This window comes from Erythrolamprus reginae, chromosome 3 (assembly GCF_031021105.1).
Source record: "Erythrolamprus reginae isolate rEryReg1 chromosome 3, rEryReg1.hap1, whole genome shotgun sequence".
In the NCBI taxonomy this organism is placed as follows: Eukaryota; Metazoa; Chordata; class Lepidosauria; order Squamata; family Dipsadidae; genus Erythrolamprus; species Erythrolamprus reginae.
In genome coordinates this window covers 71,288,618-71,303,951 of record NC_091952.1, presented here as the reverse complement: position 1 = coordinate 71,303,951, position 15,334 = coordinate 71,288,618, and the positions used below count along the sequence as shown (strand labels likewise).

The following is a 15,334-nucleotide window of genomic DNA, read 5'->3' as shown; positions in this document are numbered from 1 at the left end:
GGTTCTTAAGCAGGCAGTAGCACCAACCACAGATTAGACTGCTGGATGCTGACAGAAATTATCCTTGGAGACCCACAAGATAATTTTAGCAGTTATAATAAAAGTCACATTAAATTCAGCTGTGCATACTCCCAAGTAACTATATTCTGGAAGAACATTTCAATTAAAAAAACACATTCAGTTGCATATTCCAACTGCCCCTACCACACAGAAAACATCCACATTGAACAAAAACTATCAGAAATTTCAGAATTTTACTTCTGAACAGCATCATCAAGCCTGTGACTGAAATCTAGCAATCAAAGAGAAAATACAAATATTTCCTCACCCCCAATTAAAACTGTTCATCTCTTTTTTCCCCAACAACATAAACTATGTATTGATTTCTCTGTCATGCTTTACAGAAAAAAGATTAATCATAATAAAATGAGAAGCATTAGCAGGAGTGGGTACCCTTGAGTAGGTGTTCAAAGGTGCTGCAGAAGCACTACAGGGTATTTCTGATGCAAACCAACTAGGACTGCTGAAAACAGAAGCAGCTTAATCAGGCATTTGCAGATGAACCAAAAAGTGTCAGGAATTGGAAGGTCAATAAAACAGAAGGAGGAACCTAGAATATTAGCTTTACTTATGTTGGCATCAAATAATAAATCAACCAATTTCTAATGGTGGTAAAGTGATATACACTTACTTACTTACTTATTTACTTATTAGAGTTGAAAGGGACCTTGCAGGTCATCAAGTCCAACCTCCTGCTCAAGCAGGAAGCTCTACACCTCCCCAGCCAGATGGCAGTCCAATCTCCTCTTGAATATGTCAAGAGTTGGGCCGTTCACAAGTTCAAAACCTCTGCTGGCAGGCCGTTCCATTGTTTGATTGCTCTGACCGTCAGGAAGTTCTTCCTGTAACCTCTGTTCGTATGTCTTGAAACCATGCCGAGAGCTCCAAGCCCGCTCTCAAGCATCAACGCCAGGCTTCGGGTGAGCAGAGCTGCGCGCCCATGGCGGGAGCCAGCGGGGAGGCAGACACGGCGCCTCTGCTGGGAAGGGCTGTCAAAGAGGCCCTGAAGGGGGACAGGACGGTCTCCACCACCTGTGTCAGCGACGAGGGCTGGAGTTGCGCGGAAAGTGGCACCCGCTGGTGGGGCCTGGTCCGAGAGGAGCCACCGCTGTTGCTGCACCAATGGCAGCTGCTGTGGGGGCAGAGCCAAGGGGAGATTGATATGAGATTGGTTTAGCATGATTTGTTTCAACAAACCCATGTTGGCTGTTAGTTATTATCTTGTTTGTTTCTAGGTAGTGGCAAAGCTGTTTTTTCATTATTTTTTCCAGTATTTTTCCACGTATAGAAGTCAGACTGATTGGTCCGTAATTGCATGGGTCTGGCTTGTTTCCTTTTTTGTGGATGGGGACCACATCGGCTCATTCCCAATCTTCCGGTAGCTCTTCTGTGTTTCAGGATTTTTGATAGATAAGGAGTAGTGGTTCCACGATGGTGTCTGCCAGTTCTTTTAGAACTGGGGTGTAGTTCATCTGGTCCTGGCGATTTGTACTCGTTGAGCTTCCACAGGTGGTCCCTTATTGTGTTTTTATTTATGCTGAGTTCCGTTCCGGGGCTGTTTTTTGCAGCTGTGTTGCAGGTTAGTTGGTTGGTGATTTCTTTTTGTGTGAAAACTGAGGCAAAATAAGTGTTGAGTAGCTGTGCTTTGTCTCTGTTATCTGTGATTTCTTTACCATCTTCATTTTTTAGTGTAGCACTTGTTTCCTTGATTTTCTTCTTGTTTATGTGCTGGAAGAAGCCTTTTTTGTTGTCATTGACTTTCATTGCAAGATATTGTTTGTGTTGTGCCTTTGCTGTTCTTATTTGTTTGCTGATTCTGGCTGTTTGTTGGAATTCTGCCTTGGTTATGTGTCCTTTCCATTTTTTGTATCTGACTTTTCTCTTAGGTTGTCTGTGAGGTCTTTGTTTAGCCATACTTGTGCAAAGGGATCGTGTCAAACACAATTTTGTTGGTTGGAGACAAATGTGGGGGTATAAAACAAGATTAGTTTAGAGGTTATTCTTGTGTGAAGTGCAAACATTTATCTCAGGTAGCTACCAGGATACAGTACTCTTAGAAGGATTACGGATGATTGGGAAATTTAAAAGATGGCAAACCAACTTGCTATGGCTTAGATTACTCTACCAAGATAACTAGCAAGGTCTATATGAAATCCATGCTTTTATCCTCTGTTGAGTTCTGATACTGAAGAAACAGGAGACTGGTGGAGAGATTTCAGCTCTTTATTAGGTTACAGGGAGTAACTTCCAGCAACAGTATACAAAAGGCAGCGGGTTTAAATAGGGAGCCAATCCGGCAGGAAACCAATCAGAATTTTCCTAATTTCCTTCCCTGTCAGACTGGAGTGAGAACTTCCCAGCTTCTTCAGGACGTAACATCCTCCGTGCAGCTTAAGGTTATTGGTAGCAATTAACACTGAAGGCTATATATAGAAGACCTTCAGTATCAGTGATAACATCTCAGTTGCTGAAACAAAATGCCAGAATGCCTGTGTTTTACTTATCAGCTTCTCAGGCTCATTTTGCTGATTTACCAGCAATGGAAGCAGCAAGATGGAAACAGGTAGAAGCAGAACCAAAGGGAGCCAGGAGGTTCCTAAGAGATCTCTTCCCTCAGGAGATCTCAGGCCTAGAAATGCCACTGCAGATATCTGATTTGGTCTAACAAACATTTTTTAAGAATGAATGATGTGGAAAAGAATCAGTGTAATAAAGAAATAAAAAGCTAATAAGGAAAAAAATCAGAATGTATACGCTGATGAAACAAACAAAAAAATATAGAATCTTTATAGGCTTTAAGAATTTTTTATAGGATTTAAGGTAACATCCTTGGACAGCAAAGCAGTAAGTGGGGAGACTGAAATGTACATATTGATTTGAACTAAGCAGAATATTTGGCTCAAAATCCCCAGTTTGATATTCAGGTGAATTATGGCAGATTTCAAGTGTTCCCAGCTGGCCACTTCCAAGGGCAAAGGAGTATATTATGTTTGTACAGCAACCACAGAATACAACTCTGCAAATGCAATTAAAGTTTCTAATTTACATGTACTTGAACATTTCATCCTGCTATTTCTAAACTCCTGAAAGTTGTTTCTGTTGTAACCAATAAAACAATTGATTATGGAGCAATGAAAAACAGCAGGTATGTTTCAATAAATATGATTAGAATCAAGGAAAAAATTGAGCATACAGTAAGTGAATATAGAAATGTAGAAAAAGTAACTATAAATTAATCCCTTAAAAGGAAACAATTGAATGGAATAAGAATTATATTCAATCCTTCTAGAAGCTGAAAACTGAACTTTTCACATGAAATTTTATTTCATACTTTTTTATTATTGTATTTTATTTTACATATTACTAAGTAAGTGTTTGATTGCTTTGAACATTAGGATACATCATCTCAGCAAATAGCAATAAACCCATACTTAGGAGTATATTACACTGAATTTACTGGATTTATATTCCAACACAGTGACCTCAATGCCATTTCTACAATACAGTTCGTATTCAAAGCTATGATTTAAAGAATACATGGCAACTTTAATTTTACCCTTTCTTATTTATTTATTTATTTATTTATTATTTTATTCATTTGTCCAATACATAAATACATAGGAAGAAAAATAGACATGTGATAATATAAAAGAGGGTGAAAGTGAACTTAGAGGAGAGGATATATGAAAGGAAGAGAATATATAAGATAGGTGAAAGAAAGGAAAGACAATTGGACAGGGGACGAAAGGCACACCAGTGCACTTATGTAGGCCCCTTACTGGCCTCTTAGGAACCTGGAGAGGTCAATCGTGGAGAGTATAAGGGAGAAGTGTTGGGGGTTAGGGGTTGACACAATTGAGTCCGGTAATGAGTTCCATGCTTCGATAACTCGATCGTTGAAATCATATTTTTTACAGTCAAGTCTTCTCTACAGTAAAGTGCTCAGTGTTGCCAACTCCATTAAAGACAAACAAATTAGTCTTTTTTTAAAAAGAAACACTAATTCCAAGAACAGCAACAAAAATTCTAGCAAAGATAGGCCAAAGGGCTATTGGAGGATATAAATAAAGAAAACTGCTATTAAATAAATTTTTCGACGATATATTGTTCAAACTAGCTGAGAACTGTAATCCAAGAGATCTTGAGAATATGGTTCAGAGTCAGTTGGAGTCTATATTCTGCACACTAAGAAAATACAATCCCTTCCTTATTTCTCAACAGCAAAATGCATGTGGAGCTGTCACTGGCGAATGTCCTAATTCCAATGTGAAGACTGAAACCCTATCACAATTAATCCCTCTTTCGCTTCATTACATTAGCCCTCAACTTGCAACAGTTCATTTAATGACCGTTCAAAGTTATAACGGCACTGAAAAAAGTGAGATGATTGTTTTACATACTTATGATTGTTGCAGCATACTCCTAGTCACAGGATCAAAATCCAATTGGCAATTGATTCATATTTATGCGGCCATGTCCTGAGATCACGTGAAGAATTATTGTGTCCTTCTGACAAGCAAAGTCAATGGGGAAGCTAGATTTCATTTAACCACCACGTTAGTAATTTAATAAGTGCAGTGATTGTGGCAAGAAAGGATGTAAAATGGGGCAAAACTCACTTAATGTCTCACTTAGAAACAGAATTTTTGGGCTCAATTGTGATTGTAAGTCAAGGACTACTTGTACTCCTGGAGAAAACAAATGTCTCTCTGCACTCTAAAGGCAATAAAGACAAATATTTTTCAAAAATTTACAAGAAACTATATTAAGCAGCTTCTCTTTCCTTCCTTCAATTCCAGAGACCAGACTAAATTACTTCTGATCAGTCATTTCTTTAAAAAACAAGATTCAAAATTCCATTATCAATACAAATATTTACTGTAGAATTGCAGTTGCTATTTTATTTGTAAAGGAGTTTAAAAACAGACTTGCACATTTCATTTTCTATTGCTTACTAGCCTTTTTGTAAGATTTTAGACAGTATTTTTTTTTTTTTAAAGTAGTTCTTCATCCAAAATCACTGGTCTCCCCATCAAGTTACAATTACTGTATTAATTCTATGGTAAATTATGATCAGTTGGAGCTACATACTTCTAACAGTATGATTCTATTCATGCTTTCTCATAACTGAGATCCCACAAGTCAATGTGACTTGCTCTCTAATAATTGGGTTTAATGTTGAGGTATTATGGAGTTAAAACATCAACATGAAAAGCTTCAAAAGGAGGCTTTCTCAAACAACCCACTGACTATACTTTTCAACTTATGTACACAACCACACAGGGATGAATTTTTCAAAACAAGGAAATGAAAATTGGCCATGCTGTGTCAAATTCTTTGAAGTATGAGAGAAATTACATACTTGATAATATTATAAACACCCAAGATAGGAAAAACAAATCTTTCACGCTTAATAAATATTTTTGTCATGTTTGTCAAATGAAATATACAGGCTGATTGATTCAAATATTTGATTTAGAAACAGTTCTTTTCTAAGTGATACAGTGAGTGTTAAAATGCGCTTGTGGACAGAGAAGGAAGCAATTTATTTGATTGGCCAATCTTTAGAGAAAATGAAATACATAAATAAAGCCAAAACTGACAATTTGACTTTCATTAATCTTTTCTTCTGCTAAAATAAGCAGAGAACAAACCAAAAAAGGGAAAGGGGGCTAACCTGGACTGGATGACACATCAAAGCACAGCATACTGGTTTGAGAAAATCAGATACCATAATTAAGGGGAAGAAAATAGGACATTGTTTATTAAACAGATATTTATTTTGCTCTTGTGTGGAACTGACTGCCATAAATTTCTAAACGCAATTGTTCTGCTAGGAAATTTCTCTTTAGTTCTAGGCTTCTCCTCTGCGTGATTAGTTTCCATCCATTGTTTCTTGTCTTGCCTTCTGGTGGTTTAGAACAGTGTTTCCCAACCTTGGCAACTTGAAGATATTTGGACTTCAACTCCCAGAATTCCCCAGCCAGCATTTGCTGGAATTCTGGGAGTTGAAGTCCAGATATCTTCAAGTTGCCAGGGTTGGAAAACACTGGTTTAGAATATAGGTTGGACCCCCTCCCCCTTTTCTTTGTTGTATCCTCTCAAATATTGGAACTGCTAATCATATCATTCTGGCTTTTGTTTCTCTAGACAAGACATATCCAGAGTTGCTATACTTAGATGGGAAATGACCTGGGATGGACTCCTTATTTGGATAGGAGAAATCCCAGGGATACAGATCACACAATGGCAAGGCATTTGTATATTGCTGCTACAAACCAACATAATCATTTCTGCATAATCACCAGAATTTACATTAGATTCAAAAGGAACTTTATTAGATTAAGAAGAGTCGATAAAGAGGGAACCATGCTTATATGCATACATTATCAATTACAATTCAGATAATAGTGTTTCATAGTTAAGATATTCTAGGTCAGGGCTGTCAAACTCGTGTCATCATGGCAGCATCACATGACATATCAGGACTTTTCCCCCCTTGCTAAACTGGGGGTGGGCTTGGTCAGCGCATGACACATCTGGGCCGCAGGTTCACAGGTTTGACAGCCCTATTCTAGGTTATAGTAACAAGGCATAATGATCAGATAGGATAGGGCATTGCAATTTAACCCAAAACATTCAAATTCAACATTGCCTATACTCATTGTTTCTATTTTTCAGTAGATAAAGGTGGAGTTAATTCTTTCTCGGCTCAACCTACCAACAAGGCTTTCCTTAGTACTGACATCTAACTGCAGCTACAGATAACCACAGCTGTCTATGTTCTTGTGACATTGCCGACACTTGATTCCTTGTCTGCGGTTGAGACATTTTCAAGTCATTCTTCACTGCACTGTAATTATTTCCCCCTTATCCTGCCAGAGTTTTGCCATAGATATAATCTGATACACTTCACCCGTATTCTGTCAGTAGTGCAATTAGGGAGTAATAATCCTCTCGGCTATTGGCTGATTAGGCTAGCATGGGTATATCATCTATTACTATAGTTCTTGGGCAGTCTTTGACAGTTGTTTTATTTCAGGCATTAGGCAAGCCCAGTTCTTTTATACAGGATTTTGGATGAAGAGGCACACACAAAACTAGGAGAATTCAGCAATTCCATATACCCTGTGCATCAGTATTTCTCAGCCTCTGTAGCTTTAGAACATATGGACTTTTAAGTCCCAGAAGTTGACTAGGGAATTCTGGGAGTAGAAATACACTACACACATTGGTTGAGGAATTCTGGGAGTTGAAGACCACACATCTTAAGATTGCTTAGCTTCAGTAATGGGCAGCAAAAGTTTTTACTGCCACGCTGTGGGTGTAGCTTATTTTGTGGGTGTGCCTTAATGGTCATGTGATTGGGTAGGGATGGCTTGCCAGCCATATGATCGGGCAGGAGTGGCTTGAATGATTATCATTGTTTAAGTCAGTGTTTCCCAACCTTGGCAACTTGAAGAAATTTGGACTTCAACTCCCAGAATTCCCCAGCCAGCAAACACTGGCTGGGGAATTCTGGGAGTTGAAGTCCAAATTTCTTCAAGTTGTCAAGGTTGGGAAACACTGGTTTAAGTGAACTGTTAAGTCGACTTATAACCTTACCAGTGTTGCTCGCTAGGGTGACAATTTGCTTTGTGTTTTTTGCGCTGTCCTTCCTGGGTCACCCCCCTGCCTCAGGCTGGGTAGCTAGGCGAAGGGATGCTGTCAGAAGCATAAATGCTGCCAGCGCTGCTTCCACCCACGCCTTCTGCTTGCATCTCAGACAGGAGGTGGCCACGTGGGGCTGGAGGGGGCCGAGCAGGAGAGAGGGAAGCTTGTCTGAGGCCAGGAAGGAGGAAAGAGGAAAAAAGCAAGGCGCGCAGACGCAGCAGCGAGGGGGAAAAGAGAGCCGAGCCAAGACCAGTAATCCAGGAAGTGACAGCCGCCGATCAGTTGGAGCTGCACATGCATCTTCATTTATGCTGGTGGAACTGTGTTACACCCCATCCTGCCTGCTGTGCACCCCTGCTCAGGTTGAGAAACACTACTGTACATCACAAATATGGGCAATGTCATTTGTCAGCCTTATGCCTGAGGATCACTAAATGGGGCAGCAATGTTAAGTCATTATGTCCCAAATGTGCTTTTTCAAGAGGAAAGTGGACTTTCGGGGGTGGGGTGGGGGGGGTTTGAAGCTGTTTCACTTCTCATCCAAGAAGCTTTTTCAGCTAAAGCTGAAGAAGCTTTTGGGATGAGAAACAAAACGGCTTCAAAGAAAAAACAGACAGCTCAGTTGCCACTTGAAAAAGCATCTATAGGACAACCATGACATGAATGACTGAAAATCTCCATAGCCATTAAGTCAATATATACTGCTCAAAAAAATAAAGGGAACACTCAAATAACACATCCTAGATATGAATGAAATTATTCTCATTGAATACTTTGTTCTGTACAAAATTAAACGTGCACAAAAGCATGTGAAATTGATTGTGAATCAGTGTTGTTTCCTAAGTGGACAGTTCGATTTCACAGAAGTTTGATTTATTTGGACTTACATTGTGTTGTTTAAGTGTTCCCTTTATTTTTTTGAGCAGTGTAGTTTTCTGCAGCTTCAAGGATGGGTGGAATTCTTTTTAAGCTGGCATTGTGGAGCAGCCCCACATTTCTTTCTATGAAATTGATCCTTATTTATCCATCAAGCCTTACCTGTCCTGTTGATGGGTTTCACCAATTTGACGGAATGAGGAGAGGGTGCCCAATTCAAGGGGAAAATAGTTTATTCCTTAAATAGCAGGGACCACGGTGTGTAAAAGCAACTTAAATCTGCGAAGAATAAAAAGCATTAGGGTGGCCTCATTCCCCATATTTGCAAAAGTCATTCAAACACCCCATTTTGAAAGTACAGTAGCCCGAATGGAACCGAGAGTGAGGGCATGTATGTTTGGCTGGGGTTATTATTAATGCTTTTATGCTGTTTTATGCATTGTTCTTATTACACAGGACTACAAAAAATATTTTTGTAATCATCGCAGTTGTTTGTTCCGATTTTAAATATACTGTTTTGGGGTTTTTTTCTGTAGCAGGTATAGTTTCCACAGAGCAGCATCATTATAAGGTATAGGAAATATACTGGTGAAATTAAGAAAACAGTAACACCAATACAATAACATAACAAAAATCCTTCTATTTCAGAAACTTTATGCAACAGAGCAAAAACTAAGCATACTTTTGGAATCAGGAGATCAAACTCTATAAAACAGACATATTCCTTTGCTGATGGTTTTTTTCTCAGGCATGGGGGAACTGAGACATCTCCCCCTGGCCTATATAATTTATGTATGGTATGTTTGTGTGTATGTTTGTTTTTAAATAAGGGGATTTTTAGAGACTTTTTAATATTAGATTTGTGATATATTGTTCATATTATTGTTGTGAGCCGCCCGGAGTCTGCGGAGAGGGGCGGCATACAAATCTAATAAATAAATAAGTACATATTGGTGGCATACAGAGACATTTATATACATGATACTAGTAAGAGAGAAACATTAGGGCAGGGGACGGAAGACGAGGTCAACAGTGGGAGAGTCTAAAGTCATACCATATCATATCATACCATATATGATATCATATCAGGTCCTGGTCCTACCAAAGTCCATAAAGCACAATGGGGAAAACTCCTTATTCAGACTCCCAAAGTTCTGCGGGCCAAGTCAAGCACACCTGTGGGTTGTTTGTTTTTTTTCTGTTTGTGGGTTGTTTTTTTAACTAGTTAATCCTCCAAGCCCAAACAACAGGTAGCATTTTATCATTCCCAGTATGTAGTTAGGCCTTGGCGGTCTGCCCAAGAATGTAGAATCCGGATTGAAAGGAGAATGGAGCCTTCTTTCCCCGTCCCCCATCCCTACAAGATACCAATGGGAGGGAAGAAAAAGCGCTGACACAGCACCCAAAGCGGCTTTTTTTCTTCTCCCCTCAGCTCCGGTGAAAACTGCTTAGCAACTTGGCCTGCCTCTCGGCGGCGGCGGCAGCAGGCCCGTAGCTGAGCGCAATCCCTGATGCCCGTTGCCTGCAGCCCCTAGCAACCAAGCCCAGCCAGTGACGGTTTAGCACGTCGCAGCCCCCTTCGCCCCCACGAAGCCCCCTCCTCAGTTCAGCCGACGCGCCAGACACGCCTGCCTCACGCCACATTAATCCCTCCTCAGAAAGCGGGCGGGCTTTTGAATTGGCAGGCCTGGAACAGTTTCCGTGTGAACAAGGCAGGCTTGCCTCCCACCCCCGCCCCTCGCTCGCTCGCCATACGCTGGAAGAAAACGAAAGCTATAGGGGACCCGGGGAGGTGGGGAACAAATCCGGGAGCGCGGCGTGGCTTGTTCTCGTGACCAGCCGGAAAGCCATGGCAACAAAGCAGAGCTGGCACCCGAGACGCGGGGAGGGGAAGACGGAGCCTGGAAGGGCCGCGCCGCTCGGCTTGTGACAGCTTTGAAATTTACTAGCTCAGGACATCGGGCAGCAACACGGGGGGGAAAAGACACACGCACGCGCGCACACACACGGCTGCAGCGATAAAAATTAAATAGCTGCGCAAAGTGCCTTCGGAAAGAGAAAAAGTTTATAGACGGAGCGCCAAACTTTCAAGGAAAAGGGGAGGAGAGAGGTTGTGGGGAATTCAGAGCATAGAGACATAGAAGATTGACGGCAGAAAAAAACCTTGTGGTCCATCTAGTCTGCCCTTGTACTATCCCCTGTATTTTATCTTAGGATGGATATATGTTTATCCCAGGCATGTTTAAATTCAGTTACTGTGGATTTACCAACCATGTCTGCTGGAAGTTGGTTCCAAGCATCTACTATTCTTTCAGTAGAATAATATTTTCTCACCTTGCTTCTGATCTTTCCCCCAACTAACCTAGAATTATGCCCCCTTGTTCTTGTGCCCTTTTCCTATTAAAAACACTTCCCTCCTGAACTCTATTTAACCCTTTAACATATTTAAATGTTTCGATCATGTCCCCCCCTTTCCCTTCTGTCCTCCAGACCAGTGTTTCCCAACCTTGGCAACTTGAAGATATTTGGTCTTCAACTCCCACAATTCCCCAGGCAGCGAATGCTGCCTGGGGAATTCTGGGAGTTGAAGTCCAGATATCTTCAAGTTGCCAAGGTTGGGAAACACTGCTCCAGACTATACAGATTGAGTTCATGAAGTCTTTCCTGATAAGTTTTATGCTTAAGACCTTCCACCATTTTTGTAGCCCGTCTTTGGACCCGTTCAATTTTATCGATATCTTTTTGTAGATGAGGTCTCCAGAACTGAACACAGTATTCTGAAACTTGACCCAAGCCATCTCAAAGGCTTCCCTTAAAAAGGGATTGAAGATCACAACAAACTTTCACCAATCTTGTTGCAGGGCAGAAGAGAATATAATTTTATTTATTTATTTATTGTATTTATATGCTGCTCATTCCGAAATGGACTCATACAATAATAGAAAAAAGACAACAATAGAAAAATAGAGAAATAGTTTAAAAAATCAGAATAAAATCAATAATATAATAAAACAATACCTTTAAAAACCATACATACCTAACAGGCAATCTAATTCCAGGCCTTCCAGAAATGCCAGGTCTTAACGGCTTTCTGGAAGACTGGTAGGCAGTAGATAGTGTGAATCTTTGGGGGCAGTTGATTCCATAGGATCGGAGCAGCCACAGAGAAGGCTCTTCCCCAACGTCCGCCAACTGACATTGTTTGGCAGACAGGACCTGGAGAAGGCTGAATTCTTTATTGGCCAAGTGTGATTGGACACAAGGAATTTGTCTTTGGTGCATGTGCTCTCAATTCAAGAAAGTTGATTAAAGATTAAAGAAAGAAAGAAAGAAAGAAAGAAAGAAAGAAAGAAAGAAAGAAAGAAAATGGCAGAAGCTTTGCAATTATTTTTTTTTAAGCAATCAACAGTGCTTCTACCCTGTTTGTTGTTTTTTAAAAAGGGACAATCTTGGAAAGATAGTGCTTGGGTTTCCCCCAACCATTTCCCCATGCAATAAGAAACTTCTGGCATAATGCTTCTAAGTGTTACCAAATATTATTTGACACAAGGTCTTTGCAATTCTCTTTACATATGTGTAAAACACAGCAGAGATACAGGTGAAAATAAAAAAAATTAGAATATCGGACAAACGTTCATTTATTTCAGTAATGTAACTTAAAAGGTGAAACTTAATATATGAGAGAGACTCAAGGCAAGATAGTTCAAACCATGATTTGTCATAATTGTAATGATTATGGGGTACAGCTCATGAAAACCCCAAATCCACCATCTCAGGAAATTAGAATATTACATGTGATCAATAAAACAAGGATTGTACATAGAACAATATTGGACCTCTGAAAAGTATAAGCATGCATATGTACTCAGTACTTCGTTTGGACCCCTTTTACAGCAATTACTGCCTTAATATGGCGTGGCATGGACACTATCAGCTTGTGGCACTGCTAAGGTGTTATGGAAGATCAGGATGCTTCAATAGCGGCCTTTAGCTCTTCTGCATTGTTCAGTTCCATGTCACTCATCTTTCTCTTGGCAATGCTCCATACATTTTCTATGGGGTTCAGGTCAGGTGAATTTGCTGGCCAGTCAAGGACAGTAATCCCACGATTATTGAAGCAGGTTTTGGTGCTTTTGCCAGTGAGGGCAGGTGACAAGTCCAGCTGGAAAATTGAAGTCACCATCCCCATAAAGCCCATATGCAGATGGAAACATGCTCCAAAATCTTTTGGTACATGGCTGCGCTGACCCTGGATTTAATGAAGCCCAATGGACCAATACCAGCAGATGACATGGCTCCCCAAATCAACACAGACTGTGGAAACTTTTGCATCTCATTTGGAAAACCAAGGACCCAGAATATGGAGGAAGAATGGAGAGTCACACACAGCAAGATGCTTGAGGTCTGTATCTCTCATATACAGTGATATCTCATCGTACGAACTTAATTGGTTCCAGGACGAGGTTTGTAAGATGAAAAATTTGTAAAACAAAACAATGTTTCCCAAAGGAATCAATGGAAAAGCAATTAATGCATACAAGCCCAAAATTCACCCCTTTTGCCAGCCGAAGCACCCGTTTTTGCGCTGCTGGGATTCCCCTGAGGGTCCCCTCCTCCGGACTTCCTGCAGGGGAATCCCAGCAGTGCAAAAACAGGCACTTTGCTGGCAACGGAAGTCTGGAGGTGGGGTTTCCCAGCGAGGGGAGCCTCAGCGAAATCGCAGCATCACAAAAACACAGAAGTCCGGAGGTGGGGTTTTGAGGACTTCCATGTTTTTGTGATGCTGCAATTTCACTGAGGCTCCCCGAAACCCTAAAATGCAAGCTAGCAGTAAAGCAGTTTGCCTAATGACAAATCCCATACTCTGGTAGAGAGCACATTACACATGCTGTCCTCTGTGTTCATATTGCTATTTTTCTTGGGCAACTATAGCCAGGTCAGCCCTCCTACAGCTGAAGTGATTGATACAATTTCTCCAAAATGTGAATCAAGCCACAGGAATGTAAAGATCTTTTTGGTTTGGGTGGCGACTTTTCCTCTATGAAAGTTTACAGTTCGTGAGAAGTTGCTCAGGGGCTGGGCTCATTAAACCATAATGTGGTGTGGTTGGTTTCTGTCCAAAATATATTCATGTACAGTATTTCTTTGTTTATATTAACTTATGTTAAAGAAAACCAAATCCTTCTACAATTTTTGTTGCACAGCAGAATATTTTAATACTGTTGCTTTAAAGAATCATACATAACACCCCTGTAGCTAAAAATAAAATTTGTTTTTAATGTAACTAAAATAATATAATTTCATTTGAATGAAAAAAGAAAATTTCACATGTTGTGAGATAACCAATTTGAAATGGGGAAAATGTTGCTATTTGATTAAATTTTCGGTGCTATTGTGCTTTGCAACATAAGGCAGGAAAAATTACATCAATTTCAATACAAATGAGCAAACAACTGTAGCAAGCAATTTTCTAGCATTTGTGAATGCTGACAGATAGAGCTTATAAAACAGAAGAGCTTTTTCTCTGCGCCTACATCATTGCTTCCAGACTAAACAGCTGTCCTTTTTGACCAAAATGCTTCTTGGGTTGTCTCTGCTTATGTATATCATTTTTTTGACTATTGAGTAGTTATTTGATATTTTAATGTTGTACAATATTGTAGTTTTACTGTAATTTAAAGATGTAATTTGCTCTTATAGCTGGAATTATGGTGATCTGATGCCCATTTTCTGAAGACTGAATAGCAGCAGCATTTCAACTGATATATCTATGGTGAATTACAGCTATAAGGCTTTGTGGCTTTTTCCAGAATTATAGCAAAGAGTTTTCAGCCAAAGATTTCAAACTTTAATTTTAAATGTAAAAGACCTTTATGCAAACTTTAGTAGTGAAATGAAACTGGGTTCTGGAAAATGCCCACCGTGCAGTTATGGTTGGATTGGACATTAGTATCAGAAAAACAAAATATTAAGAAAGTATCGGGTGGTATAAAACAACTTTCGGGAGAGGACAATAGATTATATGACCTCATTAAGAACAGTTGGTGGGCCTTGGTAACTTTAAGGCCACATATGGTATTTGTTCAAGAATATTTTGTCTTGAAGAATAATTATATACTACTTCCTTGAAATGATTCCAGATAAGACATTTATTCTGCCATTAGCCAGCTTTGTCTGTAGAATCTGGGGGTAGATTCAGATGTCTTTTGGCCTGTGGATGGCTCATTCTATGAAAAATATTTGAACAGAAATTTTTTCATCCCTTGAACTTTTAAATTATATTAATAATTATATTTTTCTTGGGAAAACGTAGCAGTTTGTAGTTTATTTTATTACATCGCCTAGCTCTGTCAACCATCAGATTTGTGTTTGAGCTTCATACAAAAATAAGTGCAGCTAAACTCAAGGACCCGGTTCACTCTCAGATGAATTCTTAGCAAGAGTTTTTTGGTTTGGGGCTGGCACACATTGTACAAACCCTGACCCTGTGATTTTTATTTTATTTATTTTATTTATGTTAGAGTTGAAAGGGACCATGCAGGTCATCAAGTCCAACCCCCTGCCTGAGCAGGAATCCTAAAGCACCCCAGCCAAGTGGCAGTCCAATCTCCTCTTGAAAGTGTCCAGAGTTGGGGAGTTCACAACCTCCGCAGGCAGGTTGTTCCAATGGTTGATCGCTCTGACCGTCAGGAAGTTCTTCCTTACTTCTAGGTTGAATCTTTCCTTGGTCAGCCGTTGTTCCTCG

At 40.0% G+C, this 15,334-nt stretch overlaps 1 long non-coding RNA gene across 2 annotated transcripts in view; it reads right to left on the bottom strand.

The window, feature by feature from the left end:
• Positions 1-10,321, bottom strand: part of LOC139164113 (uncharacterized) — a 91,951-nt gene extending 81,630 nt beyond the window's left edge. Inside the window, exons 1-2 of one of the 2 annotated variants that reach the window (XR_011558579.1) lie at positions 9,644-10,321; positions 8,752-8,868 (exon numbers count right to left, since the gene is read on the bottom strand). This is a non-coding gene — a long non-coding RNA (uncharacterized lncRNA). The remainder of the gene's footprint in view (positions 1-8,751; positions 8,869-9,643) is intronic. The other variant, XR_011558580.1, reaches the window with a different exon arrangement.
• Positions 10,322-15,334: the final 5,013 nt, after the last annotated feature.